This window comes from Mustela lutreola, chromosome 9 (assembly GCF_030435805.1).
Source record: "Mustela lutreola isolate mMusLut2 chromosome 9, mMusLut2.pri, whole genome shotgun sequence".
Classification (NCBI taxonomy): domain Eukaryota; kingdom Metazoa; phylum Chordata; class Mammalia; order Carnivora; family Mustelidae; genus Mustela; species Mustela lutreola.
Window position 1 is genome coordinate 121,852,681 of NC_081298.1, and position 14,737 is coordinate 121,867,417.

At 47.4% G+C, this 14,737-nt stretch overlaps 2 long non-coding RNA genes across 5 annotated transcripts in view; one reads left to right on the plus strand and one right to left on the minus strand.

Moving 5' to 3' along the window:
* The window catches only part of LOC131840574 (uncharacterized), a 63,470-nt gene extending 51,099 nt beyond the window's left edge, over positions 1-12,371 (minus strand). For all 4 annotated transcript variants that reach the window (XR_009357400.1, XR_009357402.1, XR_009357401.1 and 1 more), the window contains exon 1: positions 9,518-12,371. This is a non-coding gene — a long non-coding RNA (uncharacterized LOC131840574). The remainder of the gene's footprint in view (positions 1-9,517) is intronic.
* LOC131840575 (uncharacterized) lies at positions 7,219-12,452 on the plus strand. Its single transcript, XR_009357404.1, has 4 exons — positions 7,219-7,471; positions 9,420-9,474; positions 10,732-10,845; positions 12,366-12,452. It is a non-coding gene; the product is annotated as an uncharacterized LOC131840575 (long non-coding RNA).
* The last annotated feature ends 2,285 nt before the right edge of the window (positions 12,453-14,737 follow it).

The following is a 14,737-nucleotide window of genomic DNA, read 5'->3' on the forward strand; positions in this document are numbered from 1 at the left end:
CCCCAGTCTTTGCTAACATGGAAGTTGCCAATGAGATCTCTTCTGATCACGTGATCTACAACCACGCTGCCTTTCCCTCCCCGTATTCCTTACTCCCGGCTTCCTCTCCCTCCATTATACATCACCATCAGGCTCACTATAGGTTTGTCATTTATTTTTTTGTTTCCTCTATCCTCCTCTTGCAATGTAAGCACCACAGAGGCCAGGAGTTTTTACTGTCTTGTTCACTTTCCTGTCCCCAGGGCTGAAGCACAGAGTGGGTGCTCAGTGAAGATTTGCCAAATGTCCTCTGCCCACAACAGTGGATGTGAAGCAATGGTCTTGTGAAGTGGGGGTTGCGTGGGCTCCCTCGAATGGATGAGAAAATGATTACGAATCCAGAGGTAGACCTTTACAAAAGATATCTTTCCTTCTCTAGTGCTTATGGGTTGGCAGAATGAGCTAATGGTTTGGGAATTAACACAAATACAGACTCTCTAGGTAAGATAACTACAGAAGTGACAAACCCTACGAAATGGAGTGAATGTTGTAAACGTTAGTGAAGGGCGCCATGGTGTGGGGTTCCTCGTGGCCGGACACCTAGCCTTTAAATGACTAAGGCTGGCTTCCCTGGCCTTGTTCCTGCCCTAAGTAACACAAGTGTGCTACCAAGTGAGGAAGCCTTGGCCAGAGATGTTGTTGCCCAGAGTGCCAGGAGCAACCATCCAGTTTGGTGTAGACCCAGGTGGGGCAAGGCTTCTGATGAGGCAAGCCAAGTGCTTAAGGTGCAAAATTTAAGGAGGTATACACTCTGGGGTTAGTGACGGATAGGATTGGTCCTTGCATGATACTAAAGCTAAGAGCCTCCTTAAATTCTGTGTCCTTCATAGGACCCTTCATAGCTCTCAGAATGGGAACCATGAAGACTTACAGGGCCCTATGCACTGTTGCCTTTGTGGACCCCTTCCTTCCTAAAAAATATGTATCAAAACTTATATTTTCAAACTGTGCTAATAAAAAGACTAATGTAATCCAAGCTGGATTCTATTCACATTTTTCTTCTGATTTTAAAGATTTTCATTTATTTATTTGAGAGGGAGAGAGGGTTTGAGAGAATGGGTGGGAGGAGGGGCAGAGGGAGAAGCAGAGTCCCCAAAGAGTGGGGAGCCCGATGCGGGACTCAATCCCAGGACCCTGGGATCATGACCTGAGACTAAGGCAGATGGTTAATCAACTAATCCACCCAAGTGCCCTCTTCTGATTTTAAAATAAAACATTGTAATGGCCCCTAAAATTATCCTGGGCCCTAGGCACTGTGTTTGGTGACAAAGCTGCCCATGGCAAAGGGTTGTGTTGCTTAGGACTGAGTTCTTCTGAATTCTGCACCTTAGATGGCTTATTTGCCTCCCCCTAGTCACAACCCCAGACACAAGAGTATTTACCATCCCGAAGTTAAAACCTCTTTCAAGTGATTTTATCTCCTTCCCTTCTCTGAGCTTCAGTACCCTCATGTCTCAAACAGTTATAATCAAGTAAGAGATGTTCATTGCAATATAAATAGGAGAATCTACTAAAATCACCACGTGACCCAGCAATTCCGCTCCTATGTAACACCCACAAGAACTGAAAGCAGCCACCCAGATACTCCTTCACCTATGTTCACAGTGTCCCTGGGGGAAACAGAGGGAGACACAAAATTTGATGCACACACACTGTGGAATATTATTCATCCAGAAAATGGAGGGAAGTGCTGATGCAGGCTGCAGGGATGAATCTGAAAACATCCGGCTAAGCGAAATAAACCAGACACAAAAGGACAAATGCTGGAGGATCCCACTCATATGAAATTATCTAGAATAGGCAGATCCATAGAGACTGAAAATGGTACGGAATTTCTGTTTGTGACGATGAAGTAGTTCTGGAAATAGATAGTAGGGATGGTTGCTCAATACAACGAAAGTACTTAGAGCCATTGACTGAGATATTTAAAAATGATTAAGATGGCACATTTTATGTCTATTTTACCACAATAAAAGAATATATACCCAAGTGCTTCACACAGGGTAAAAAGTGTCACACAAAAGTAAGACATCGTTATATTATTGTTATTGATAATTACTACAGCGCTGTGGTTGAGGAGCGTTCCAAAGTTCACAGACAGACAGGCAGACATAAAACTGCTTTGTAAACACAACCTTCTCCAGCCCAGACCTGTTGCTCCCCGCCCACTGTAGCCACAGATTTAATGCCCAAGTCAAATAATGCATGGATGGTAGCCAAGATTCTAGAAGCCTTGGGTATGGCAGAGTGTACACTTTCACTCGTGAGACTTGCCATTCCCTGCCTTCCAATAGCATTTCCTTGGGGGGTGGGGGACATGGGCTTGGCTAAGGGTTCGAAGACAGTCTTGGTGTTGGTGGTGTGAGGAGTGACCCATGAGAGGTCAGGTTGCCCACAGGGCCCAGATGGTGGGTGCTTTGTGCTGAGCTTGGCCTGACCCTGTCTCCTCATTTGGAAAGAAGGTCTTGGTATCTGAGCTGAAAAAAGAGCTCTGGGGACATTCCAGAACTTCTCCAGAACCTGGGAGGGGGGGGGCCCATGGGCCTCCGTGTGGGAGCCACTTCTCCTTCCATGAGCAAACCCTATTTGCCAAGATGAATCTTCCAAAACACACGAAAGGGGGTGAGGTGGGATGAGGGAGCTCAATACAGAAGGACACTTTGCAAAGAGATTCCCCACACAGTTTCTTCAGATAACAAGTCTATCCAGGGGCAGCTGGGTGGCTCAGTTGGTTTAGCATCTGCCTTTATTCAGCTCAGGTCATGATCCCAGGGTCCTGGGATCAAGCCCTGCATGGGGCTCCCTGCTCAGTGGGAAGCCGGCTTCTCCCTCTCCCTCTCCCTCTCCTATTTCCCCTGCTTGTGTTCTCTCTCTCTCTCCCTCCCACATAAATAAATAAAATCTTAAAACAAACAAAAAAAAACCCACAAAAACCTAAGTCTATCCTATCCTGTACAATTTTGGTTCCCAGGACACCCTGCCTCTTAGGGAAGCCTGTGAATTCCCTAGAATTGGCAAGCAGTATGCTGATGTTTGTGGGGGAAAAGCTTAGAGGTCCCATCAGATTTCCAAAGAAGTGCATGAGCCCCCCAAAATGCTTTTAAAACCACTGTTCCTGTGAATCTAAGGACCAGTATTTGACCTACACTCAGTTTCCAGCAAACATACAGATGGCTTCCAACTGTGTGTTGGGCTGCACGCCTCTGGCAGGAGAGAGACGAAACTTTGGGAAGGGACACTGTACAATCCTCCTACCTTCTCAAGTGAAGCATTTGCTTTTCTAAACATGCAAGCTTTACATCTGGACATGAAGCCTGGCACCAGGTGACAGCACATCAACCTGTGGGCTGTGGTCCCTCCTCCTTCCTTTCAGCTTCAATGAGACGCCCAAGTCACCAGTGAGCCCAGAGCACTGAGCCCATAGAAGAATGACCCCCACAAGCCTGACTGATCCCAGTCTGTTTTAAGCCCCACACAGAGCCCTAGACAATCTGCAGGGACTTCAGGCCAGCTGGCCTGGCCCCGTGCTTCCCTGCACAGAAGACAGCAAGAAGAAGGGTCATAACGCATGGGTGATTTAAAGGCTCTGAAGAGTGACTCAGACATTCCAATGGGGCTTTTCTTTTTCCTTTTTGTTGATGTGTAAAATGTAATTGTAGTCATTTTTTCCGATGAGTTGATAAATGGTGATTGTCCGTGTCAGCTTGCAAGTTAGGGCCATCGGGAACAACTCCAGATGCCAACGTTTTTCTCTCTCCCACCCCCAACACCTAAGATAAACTCCCCAAGGCCAAGGGTAGAGGCTTCTTGGTCCTAGAAATCGCATCAAAGGAACAGGTGCAAATGGTCCCAGGAGGTTGTCCAGGAAGGGGGGTCCCACGGAGGGGTGGGAAGCCTGTGAGGTCAGGCCGACCACGGCCCGTCCCACCCCCAACTCCTCCGTTCCCTGGCATGAAGGAAGAGCAGAGAAATGGCTCATTACACCTCAGAGAAATGCTCATCGAGAACGGGAAAGACCCATCATATGGGGTGAGCACCGTCTCGGGGCCAGGAGCCGAGGTAACTGCGCCCTTCTTTCCATGGGTAACATTTCATGTCGCCCTCATAACAGTAAGGACTGTTTGAGCCTGAACGTGTACTTAGTGTCAGCGACGGCACATACCCCATCTTTAGGGCAATTGCTCTGGTTCGTTATGGCCTTCTTCCAGTTCACCAAGGAGAAAACCGAAGCTCGACTTCAGTCCCATGGTCAGCTATGGTGTGGTGGGAGGATAGGAGTATTGAACCCGGTGTGACTTTGAAATTCCATCTGTCGCCGCCACACAGGGGTGCCTCCCATCAGAGAGCTGTCCGTGCAGGACCCCACTGGGGCCACGGAGTTGAGCTTTCCACGGATTTCACAGGCTCACCAGCCATAGAGATCCAAGCTCCCGAAGAGAACTGCTCTGCGCATCAGCTCGTTCCTCACTAACAGACACGCCAGGGAAGGACAGTGGACAAGAGGAGCTGGGGCCGTGGGTCCTGCTGGGTATCATTGCTGTTCGCTGTAAAATCTGCCTTCCTCCAGGCAAGGGGACAGGAGGACAGACCCTTCGATCGGCATTGCGCTATAGCATAGCCCTCACCTCTGTGGGGAGACTCTCTTTGGTGGCAGGACTGTTGGGGGACCTCCCCACAACCTGCCACCCAGGACTCCAGAGCCTAAACCTAGCTAGTAGTATTGGGTAAAGGACAGAAAAACAGGGCAGGACTGGGTGGCTCTTTTGTGCACTGCTTAAGGACATTCTAGCCGGGCTGCACCTCTCACATTTGGGGAGAAGCCCCCCCATAGTGCGGGGCCATGGCGGTGGGGTCGGGCCAGGGTGGAGTAGTGACAGAGGTGAGAGAGCAAAGGGGTGTTTGGGAAGGAAGTTCTGGTGTCTGACTGGGCAGGGCAGAATCTGAGGACTCAGATGTGAACAAGAGATAGGAAGTGAGATTTTCAAAATGGACCTTTCTCTGGTTCAGTTTGTACTAGACACTGGGTGAGGTTTGCAACCCCTAAGATCAGTTTTCTTCAGACCCAAAAGTTTAGAAGTCACAATTTTAAAAGGAAGTGGTGAGAGAGGGATGGATGCCTTACCCCAAAGAGCCTTGGTGTCTCAGAATTAAAACAGCCACTAAGAGTACGGGACTCGGAGCTACTCTCTCCTTAAGGTGGGGGCTACCCCTCTTCGGAGTTGGTTTTGTTTTGAGTACGGGGAGGGAGTTTGGAGCCACTTGAATATTAAATTCCCTGAAGTTAATCATCTTTTTCTTTCTGGCTGCTTTTAGGATTTCCTTCTTGTCTCAGTTGTTCTAGATGTTAATTTGTTGCATTTAGCTGTGTATCTCCATCTTTTGAAGGGGGCATTTCTGTGGCCTTCTCAAATCCATGGGATGTTGTAGCTAATCTCTTATGACAAATTCTCATCCATTTCTTTGTTCATTTTTTTCCCATCTGCTTCCGAAGCCCCAACTGGATGCGTACTAGATATTCATCTCTGCTCTGTCTCTACTGGGTGTTTTCATATTTTTCACCTGTGTATCCCCAAAGTTCTTAAGGAAGATGTTTGGCACGTGAGAAATCATTGCAGCCTTTTCTGGTAAAGGTAGGTAAACATAGTTATATGGCAGGGGGATAGGGGAGTAAGTCTTCTATTTAAAAGACAAACTGAAAAACGCATTGCTACAAAATAGATTTATATGCAGAAGAGCTAAGATGCAGAATGGCCCTCTCTGTCTTTGCTACTCAAGGCCTTTTTTCTGGACTGGTAGCCCTGGTCCTACTCAGCAGCTTGTTAGAAATGAAGAGGCTGGGGCACCTGGGTGGCTCAGTGGGTTAAAGCCTCTGCCTTCAGCTCGGGTCATGATCTCAGGATGCTGGGATTGAGCCCCACATCAGGCTCTCTGCTCGGCAGTGAGCCTGCTTCCCTTCCTCTCTCTCTGCTTGCCTCTTTGCCTACTTGTGATCTCTGTCTGTCAAATAAATAATAAATAAAATCTTAAAAAGAAGAAGAAGAAGAAGAAGAAGAAATGCAGAGGCTTAGGGCACTCCAGCCCTCTTGAATTAGAATCTGCATTTTAACAAGAGCTCCAGAAAGTTCATACACACTGTAAAGTCTGAGAAGAGCTTCTTCCTCACAAACCTGCCTGAGAATATTAGCATTGCCTGAGGAATTTCTAAAAATACTGGCACCTGGGTGTTCATTCCCAGCGACACTGAGTTCATGGGTCTGGGGTGAGGCCTGGGCATCCAAAGGGTTTTGTGGGGTTTTTTTAAGCTCCCCTGGAGATTCTAACATGCAGCGAGCACGGAGGCAGTCAGGTGGGACGGGTGTCTGGGCAGGGGGAGAAACAGAAGAAACAGAGGAGGCAGGCTCAGCCAGTGGGAGCCAGTCCTGGCTTTTTCCCAAAGGCGGCCATCGGGCTTACAGGAAGAAAGTTACTCTCAGATCCTTGGTCCTTACCCTCGTTCTGCCTCCCCTCCACGGGCTGTGATCCTGATCCCAGTCACTGCCCATCAGGTGAAGGGCTAAGTGAACCATCCCTCTTTGATTCCTGGTGTCCTTCCTGGAAAACAAGGTTACTTATTCCCTCTAGCCATAAGGCCTGATATTTTCCCTACAGGCTCTCTACCGCCCCACCTTGCTTTGTGGTCCTTCCGAAAGGGGGGCTCTCCCAGCACTGGTCCCCTGAGCAGTTTCAATAGGGCAGGTGTGTCCCTAATGTGTACAGAGTGCAAGATTCCCTTGAAAGTGGCAGTGGTCAGAACAACAGTTACCCTTTAGAGTAAGGCACAGCAAAGGGACACTCAGAAGCCTTCTGGGGCGTGCTAGCACTCTAGATCTAGACCTGGCGGCTGGTTTTGTGGGTGTATACCTCACTGAGCTATTCACCTGGGAATTGAGCACTTTATGTAAATTATACCCCAATTAAAAACAAAGAGCCAGTGGTGCTCGCAGCAGGCCCCAGGGGAATGAGACGTTCAGCAGGAGCTGGGGGAGCACGGAGGGTGCTAAAGGAAAAATGGGGTGGAGGGGGAGAGAAGGAGAGCCGGAAACCCAGATAGACACACGCAGATTAAGGTGGTCAGAGAAGGTGTTTACGGGAAAAAGTCGACCCGAATTCCAGGCAGTTGAATTAGTCCTAGGAGGAAAGGGTGGGGTTTGGCTTCCAAGTAGGGTAACCAGTTTGCCCAGGACTCTTGCTTTGGGCACCAAAGGTTCTGTATTCTGGGAAACGTCTCAGGCCAAGGCAGTGGGACAGCTCAGCTTTCTGCTCCCAAGGCCTGGCGCTGGGCAGGGGTGGGGAGGAATGGAGTGGACCCAGGAAGTAATAGCCACCACCTTTGAGACCCTCCTGTTTCTCCAACAGCCTTCTGTCCAGTCTCCACCTTCACAGCGCCCATCAGGTTAGTGCACAGTTGTTGATTTGCTTATTGGTATTTTCTTGGCTCTGAGCCCCTGGGGGTATGAGCGAGGCTTCCTTGCCTTTGCACACTATTTTAGCTTTGCTCCGTGCCCCTGCACCAGTGCTGGGGGGTGGGCGCGGGTTTCTTGATCTTTTTGTGCCACAGAGCCTCCCGGCAGCCTGAAGACGCCTCAGAAGAATGCTTTCCATGCACAGGATCAGATGGGGAGGGTCACACAGAACATCTATGACGCGGAGAGACTGCTGGCAAAAGATTTTTGTATGGGCATTTGCTATCAAATCACAAACGTCCTCCTCCACGAATGCTTTACCTACTGGAACCCAGCAGCGTGAAGGGTGCCAGAGTGCTCAGGACGATGAATGGCCGTTCGTGACCCCGCAGCAACCGCACCACGGAAGGGGGACTGCCTGCGATATCCGCTGGTGGCCGTCCCAGGTGCCACTGAGTTTGCTGTGGCGGGCGGCCCCCACTCCCACCAGGAGGGAATGCTGAGTTTCACTTAGTAGTTCATGAAAATAGAGGGGTAATTTCTGACCCATCCAAGTTCACCCATACGCGTGAATTCTACCCATGTACTGCAGGCGGAAAAGCACTGTGTAAGTGTAGGAAAGGCGGGGGCAAACTGTAGAGTGCAGGGCCCTGGGAGTGCTCTGAGCCCTTGAGGGACATGGGTGCTTCTGGGATGGGCACAGGAGGCTGAGAAGCAGGCTCAAACCGGATTATTAGCCGGCAAACCTTGAGGCCAGAAGCAAACAGGGGAGCCCAGTCTCTGTATCTCAGAGCTGGCTGCCGGTTCTCAATAACAGGCTTCATGCTAATAAAAATAACATTTGGCGTGACCCTGGCCTCCTTCCTCCATTGCCGTGTGTGGGAGGATAGACGGCTGGCAGAGTGCAGGCCCAGGGCAGCCGGGGAGCCAGGGCTCTGCAGCCTGGAGAGAGTTCTTTGGGGACCAGGGGGAGGAGCCTTGGGGTCAGCCCACCAGCTGGCCAAGGGAGAGGCTTTGAGGGCCGCTTGGCAACCTCATCCCTGAGGCCTCCCTGAAGAGACCCCGTGGAAGACCAGCTTCAGGGAAGCCCCCCTAAGAGAGACTCCCCCTGGGAGAGGTGGTACAGTCAGGCCTCCACATCTTAGCAGGAGGTGATTATTTTTTATATATCTCACCCTGTGCACGAGTACAGGAGACCAGAGACCCTGGGGGAGGGAGGGGTTTGCTGGCCCAGCCCAAGTGACCTCCAGCTGGAGAACTGCCTTCTAATTAGCAATCAGGAAATCAAGGCCTAGCACGGCGCCAAGCAGCGTGACCCCAGCCGTAGCCTGGTGACATCTCCACCCTCTAGACAGCATGCCCTGCGCTGCACATCAGGGCTGCAGACCCCACGGGTTATTTTTATCTAATGGTGCTATTGTTGGTCGTTGAGTAGCTGCTGCGGTGGGTTCCAGCAGCCGTGAGCTCGCAGGGACGGTTTCCTGCGTCGCTTCCTCTCGCAAGGTTCCCTCCCTCCACCAGGGCTCACAGGCAGGCCACCCCCAAGGGCTTCTGGAGCCTGGCCCTGGCCTCGGAGGCAGCCAAGGGCCTTCCCTGGCTCGTGCCCCCTCCTCCCCACCACAAGAGTACCCCAGCCTCTCTCCCTGTGCAGAGAATGGGGGCAAAGCTAGTTCTTTTAGGTGCCTCTCTCACACACCAAGGCTCTAGGAGATAAAAGCACTGCTTTCTAGCAAGCTAGCTACACCAAGCCAGTGGCTCTCCCACTGTTTAGACTGTGACTGGCAGCAAGAAAAAGGTCTTTGTTTTTCCTAACCGGGGACACACATCATACCTCCGTAGGAATGAAAGGTTCCAAGGAAGAACCATCTTCCCGTGTCTGGGAAAAAACAACTCTGATTTTTTTTTTTTTTTTTTTTTTACCCCTCTGTTCTATTCTAGTTTTTCCTGTTTGAAGATTCTGGTTGCAACCCAACTAAGTCAATTTCACAACCCAGTAAGGATTCATGATTCAGTTTGAAAAATATGGTACAAGATACCTCTTTCTGGAGCTGGTTCTCTTTTCTGAATGAAGGGCGCTGGGGGTTCTGGAGGTCCTCTGAACCAGGCACTGCCCTGGTTTGGAGTTCTGTTCGTTTTGCAGAAAAGGAAGTTGAGACTCCCCAAGCCTGAGTGGCTTGCCCATGAATCAGCCCCCGGGGGGGGGGGGGACATTTACAGCATGGAAGACAGCAAATGCTGCAAATCAGGGCTTCCCCCCGTCTCCGCCCTTGGAAAACCAGCCCTTAACACACTTACTGTGCACTGGTGCTTCCCACCCTGCTCTTTCTGGTTCCACAGTCAGTATATCTTGAAGCCTTCTGACCTCAGCTTCCTCATCTGTAAATAACATTAAAAAATGCCCACTTCATGGGAAAAATTCTATTCACTGAAGACAGTCTGGTAAGAGGGACAATGACTGGAAGGAAACAAAAATGCAAATAATTATTTGCCTCTGTGATGGGGTTTGAAATGGGGTCCCAAACGCCACTATCTTGTGTTATTTCCATCACTGCTAAATGGAATTTGTGCAGGGGGGAAAAAAAAAACACACAAATACAAAAAACAAAAAACACTTTGCAAAACTATTGAGAATTAGAATAAAGGCAGCCTATAGCCCAGCTATGAGCGGTGTAAACGGAAGAGGGAATTCGTGTTTTTTCTAATTGGAAATAGCAAAGAAAGTATTGCAAATGGATTGCATTTCAAAGCATGACTGTCTATGCAGACAGAAGAGAGAAAGGAGTATTTTGATAAATATTCTGATTCCTAGACTATACTGACAAATATATCCTACACTAATCACTAATTTTCAAAATTCTAGAATAAGGGCTTTACAGCTTCAAATTTATCCAGTCCAGTGCAATGGTTGCCCCCCTCCCCGTCTGACGGATTCCTCAGCCTGGGGACCCCCCGGAGTAGAGTCTGACTGGAACCTTCTCCCGTTCGTGGCCGCCCTGCTCTCTGAGGCCACACAGGAGTCTGTATCCTCATCCTCGCCATATTTATAATAATAATGGCTGTATTCATTTCCCACGGTGGCTGTCACAAATTACTACTAATTTTATGACTTACCACAAACTTAGTATTTTCTCGCGTTAGAAGTCAGAAGTCTGGAATGGGTGTTGCTCAGCTAATATCAAGGTGCTGGCAGGGCTATGTGCTTTCTGGAAGCTTCAGGGAGAATCTTTTCCTGGTCTTTCCCATTTTCCAGGGGCACCCACATTTCGTGGTTAGTTGACTTTCCTCCATCCTCAAAGCCAGCAGCATTTCACGGAGGAACCTCTCTCTGACTGGGACACTCACGCTTCTGCTTCCCTGTTTTGTGGTAAGGACCGTTGCAATTCGATTGGGCTCAATTGGATAATCCAAGCCAGTCAGCTGATTAGCAGCCTTAATTCCACCTGCAACCTTAATTACCACTTTTACCATGAAACACAGCACATTCGCAGGTTCCTGAGATTAGGATGTGGGCATCTTTATTCTGCCTACCACAATGGTTAACATTTTGAGTGCTTCCTATGTACCTGGTAGAGTTCTAGGCATGTTACTTATAAAGATGTGTTTAAATCTCACCACAGCTCTGTGAAGTAGGAATTGATTTCATAGAGGAGGAAAGTGAGGCCCGGAGAGGAAAACCAAATTGCCCAAGGTCACACAGCTAGTAAGAGGCAGGGCTGAGCTACAGATTCAGGAATCCAATCTCCAAGCCCATTCTCTGAAGCCATAATCACATTTTAGTAACTGAAGGATAGATGTACAAATAAAATTCTACTTAGCTTAATCCTCACTTGATGATCTAGAAACCCCTACAGGATGTGACAATGCCTCAGGTCAATTAATAATAACTGTAATTTGCCACTGATCAGACAACTTTGGATGGGCTGACCGGTAGATTTCCAGGAGCTAGGATGTCCTATAAGTCTGCTTCCTTCCCCAGTGGGCTTCTCACAATGGGCAATAGTGATTCTCCACTCTGCTCTGTGGTATCTGACCTCAGCTACTTCTCTTTCCCTCTATTCCAGCCATGCTAGCTTCACAGACATCCCTCAAAAAATCAATTTAATTTCTACCACAGGACCTTTGCACTCACTATCACCCCCACCTGGAATCTCTCCCCAGTGTACATAAAGCTCAACCATCACTTCAAATAGGTCTCTGACCAAGAATCACCTCTTTAAAAAGGAGCTAGAAAACAGGCCCATCTTGGTGGGCGGTGTCTCCCTCTTCCCTCTCCAATATTTTGGTGGAAAGAAGACAAGACATTAACATTCTCTTCTTTTTCCTGCTTTCTCTCCCTCATGGTGATGAACATGGAATTGCATTTGCAGGAAAGGAGGGGTCTTCACCTTGAGGTTTTCCTTGACTGTATGTGTACAAATGATCCTGAGCAAATAGCAGGGGACAGAAGGCAGGGACTAGTTTCTTAACTGCCAGATCTTTAAAGGGAAGAGAAAAAAAATCTTGACTTATGGAGCACCTACTGAGTGCTCAAAATTTCCTAGTACTAGGAAAAGAATGCTGTGGTTGCTAGATGTTAAGAAATTGGTCCAGGGGCGCCTGGGTGGCTCAGTGGGTTAAAGCCTCTGCCTTCGGCTCAGGTCGTGATCCCAGGGTCCTGGGATCGAGCCCCGCATCGGGCTCTCTGCTCCGCAGGGAGCCTGCTTCCTCCCCTCTCTCTCTGCCTGCCTCTCTGCCTGCTTGTGATCTCTGTCTGTCAAATAAATAAATAAAATCTTTAAAAAAAAAAAAAAAAAGAAATTGGTCCAGATTACATGTGGAGGGACTGAGTAAACCTTGAATGCAAGTCAGCCTGAATAACACATCAAGGTTCCTCTTCCTTTACAGAGAGAAGAAGTGAACTGGGATAAAGCAGGGACTGCATTGAAGCAATTGGCCATAGGGGAGGAAATTTTTTTTTTCTCTAAATGAGTAATTATTCTATTTAGAAACTCACATGGAGACAATGGGAAACAGAAGTGAAGACTTTGTTTCTATCCCCAGGAGATATTTGCATATGATACACAACTGTTTTAGCACCACATGTAGAAAAGACTTCTTTCTCCACTGAGTTGCCTTGGCACTTTTTGTCAAAATCAATGCACTATATTTGTGTCTATTTCTGGACTGTCTGGTCTGTTCCACAGATCAATTTGTCTGTCTTGATGCAAGTACCAAACTGTTTTGATTACCGTAGCTTCATAATAGGTTTGACAATGAGATTTGGGTCCTCTAACTTTGTTCTTTTTCAAAGTTGTTGTTTTGGCTATTCTAAGTCTTTTGTGTTTCCATATGAATTTCGGAATCAGATTCTCAATTTCTGCCAAAAAAAAAAAAAAAAAAAAAAAAGCTAGCTGGATTTTGACTTGAATTTATAGATCAATTTGGAGACAACTGCCATCTTAACAACAGCTAATCTTCAGATTCATGAACATGGTATACCTGTTTATGTAAGTTTAATTTTTCTCAACAGTGTTTTGTAGTTTTCACTGAACAGATTATGCACATCTTTTGTCAGATTTATCCCTATACCTCATATTTTTTATGCTCATGTAAGTGATAATTTAAATTTCAATTTTTAACTGTCCATTGCTAGTATATAGAAGATAGCTGAGTTTTGTACATTGATCTTGGATCCTACAACCATGCTGAACTCATTTTGTCAGTTCTGGTAGGTTTTTTGGGTTTTTTTGTTTGTTTTGGGGAGGGTTTTTTGGTGGATTTTTGGTGGGGTTTTGGTGGATTTATTTTCCTATATAGATGATGTTATCTGTGAATAAAGACCATTTTATGAGGGGCTATCTCTAAGAAGGCTGTGTTCTAATAAACTCCATCCTCAAGCTGTTGGAAGGAAATAGAGGGACAATCCAGGATGAGAATGACACAAGGCTGCAAGTTATTCTTAGGGCAGCAGATCTGTAAATCTGATAGTTTTATTTAAGCTAATGTTAAAATGGACTCATATTCTATTAATCCTGGGAGATATCCTCAGCACAGATCACTTGATTATCTATACTCACTAGTTATGAACCCAGATATGGGCTAAGTAAAGGCAAAAATATCCAGCCTTCGGTTGGAAAATGTTAGAAAACCCTTTCCACAAAGCACCATCTCTTTTACTCCCACCTTCATGAGGCCTCCTTCTTGAACTCTGGGCCTTCCATCTTGTCCCCTCCAATCCCATCTCCACAGAGATGGCATTAAAAAAAAAAAAAAAATGTAAATGATACCATTCTATGCCCTGCACCTAGAATAAAATCCAAACTCTTCACCCAGGCATTAGCAGCCCTCCTGCCACTCCTTCCCCACCCCCACTAGCTAAGCTCATCCCCAGCCTCTCTGCTATTAGCGCTCTCTCTGTGCACCTCACCCCCTTCTTCAGAGGTCCATCTTGGCCCTTCCAACAGATACTCTCAGGGCATTCTATTTTTCCTGTGTGGCCCTTACCATCCTTGTCATTTACACTAAAGCAACACAGTGAGGGCTGGGACCACGGTTAATGGTGTTTATCTCAATCTGTGAATGATGCCTGACAAATCATAGGCACTCAGTAAATGTTCTGAGTGGCTACGAGAGCTCTTGTTAGCTGTATACAAGCCCATCCACTACTCCCCAAGAGTCTTGGTGAATGACCTTTTAAGATATCATGGGTGTTTGTCTTCCCTAAGAAAGGTGACTTAAAACTATGGCTGGGTGTTGAAAGCTTCCCATGATTCTAAAGAAAAAATAATAATAATTAGTGCTCAGCCCATATCCTAGCCCATTGAAATCCAAGTCTCTGGGGGTAGAATCCAGATAGCTGTACTTCTTAAAAAGCTTTCCTGGTGATTCTGATGTACATCTAGGGTTGAAAAGTGCTGGCACAGAAGGGAAGTCTGCTTTCATTCAGCCAAGTAACTAAAACCCATGGATGGACTCACCCCGGAAGGGCCAACAGGCAAGATACATCCAGAACCTCACTTGGATCTTCTCCTGACTCAGCCTCCATGAACAAGGCATCTCAGGGCTGTGCTCTGCCACTTCCAGCAGAGGTGGAAGAAAGAAGGGAACTAGACCAGAATGGAAAGCATTTTCAAACTTTATTTACAACTGTCACAGTGACAAAAAGTAGTTTGGAAAAAAAAAAAAAAATGCTAGTTTCTCCCTGAGCCTCAAAAAAGAACAGATAGAAGTTACAGGAGGTTCATCTTACAACAGGCATTTTTACTGAAATACTATTT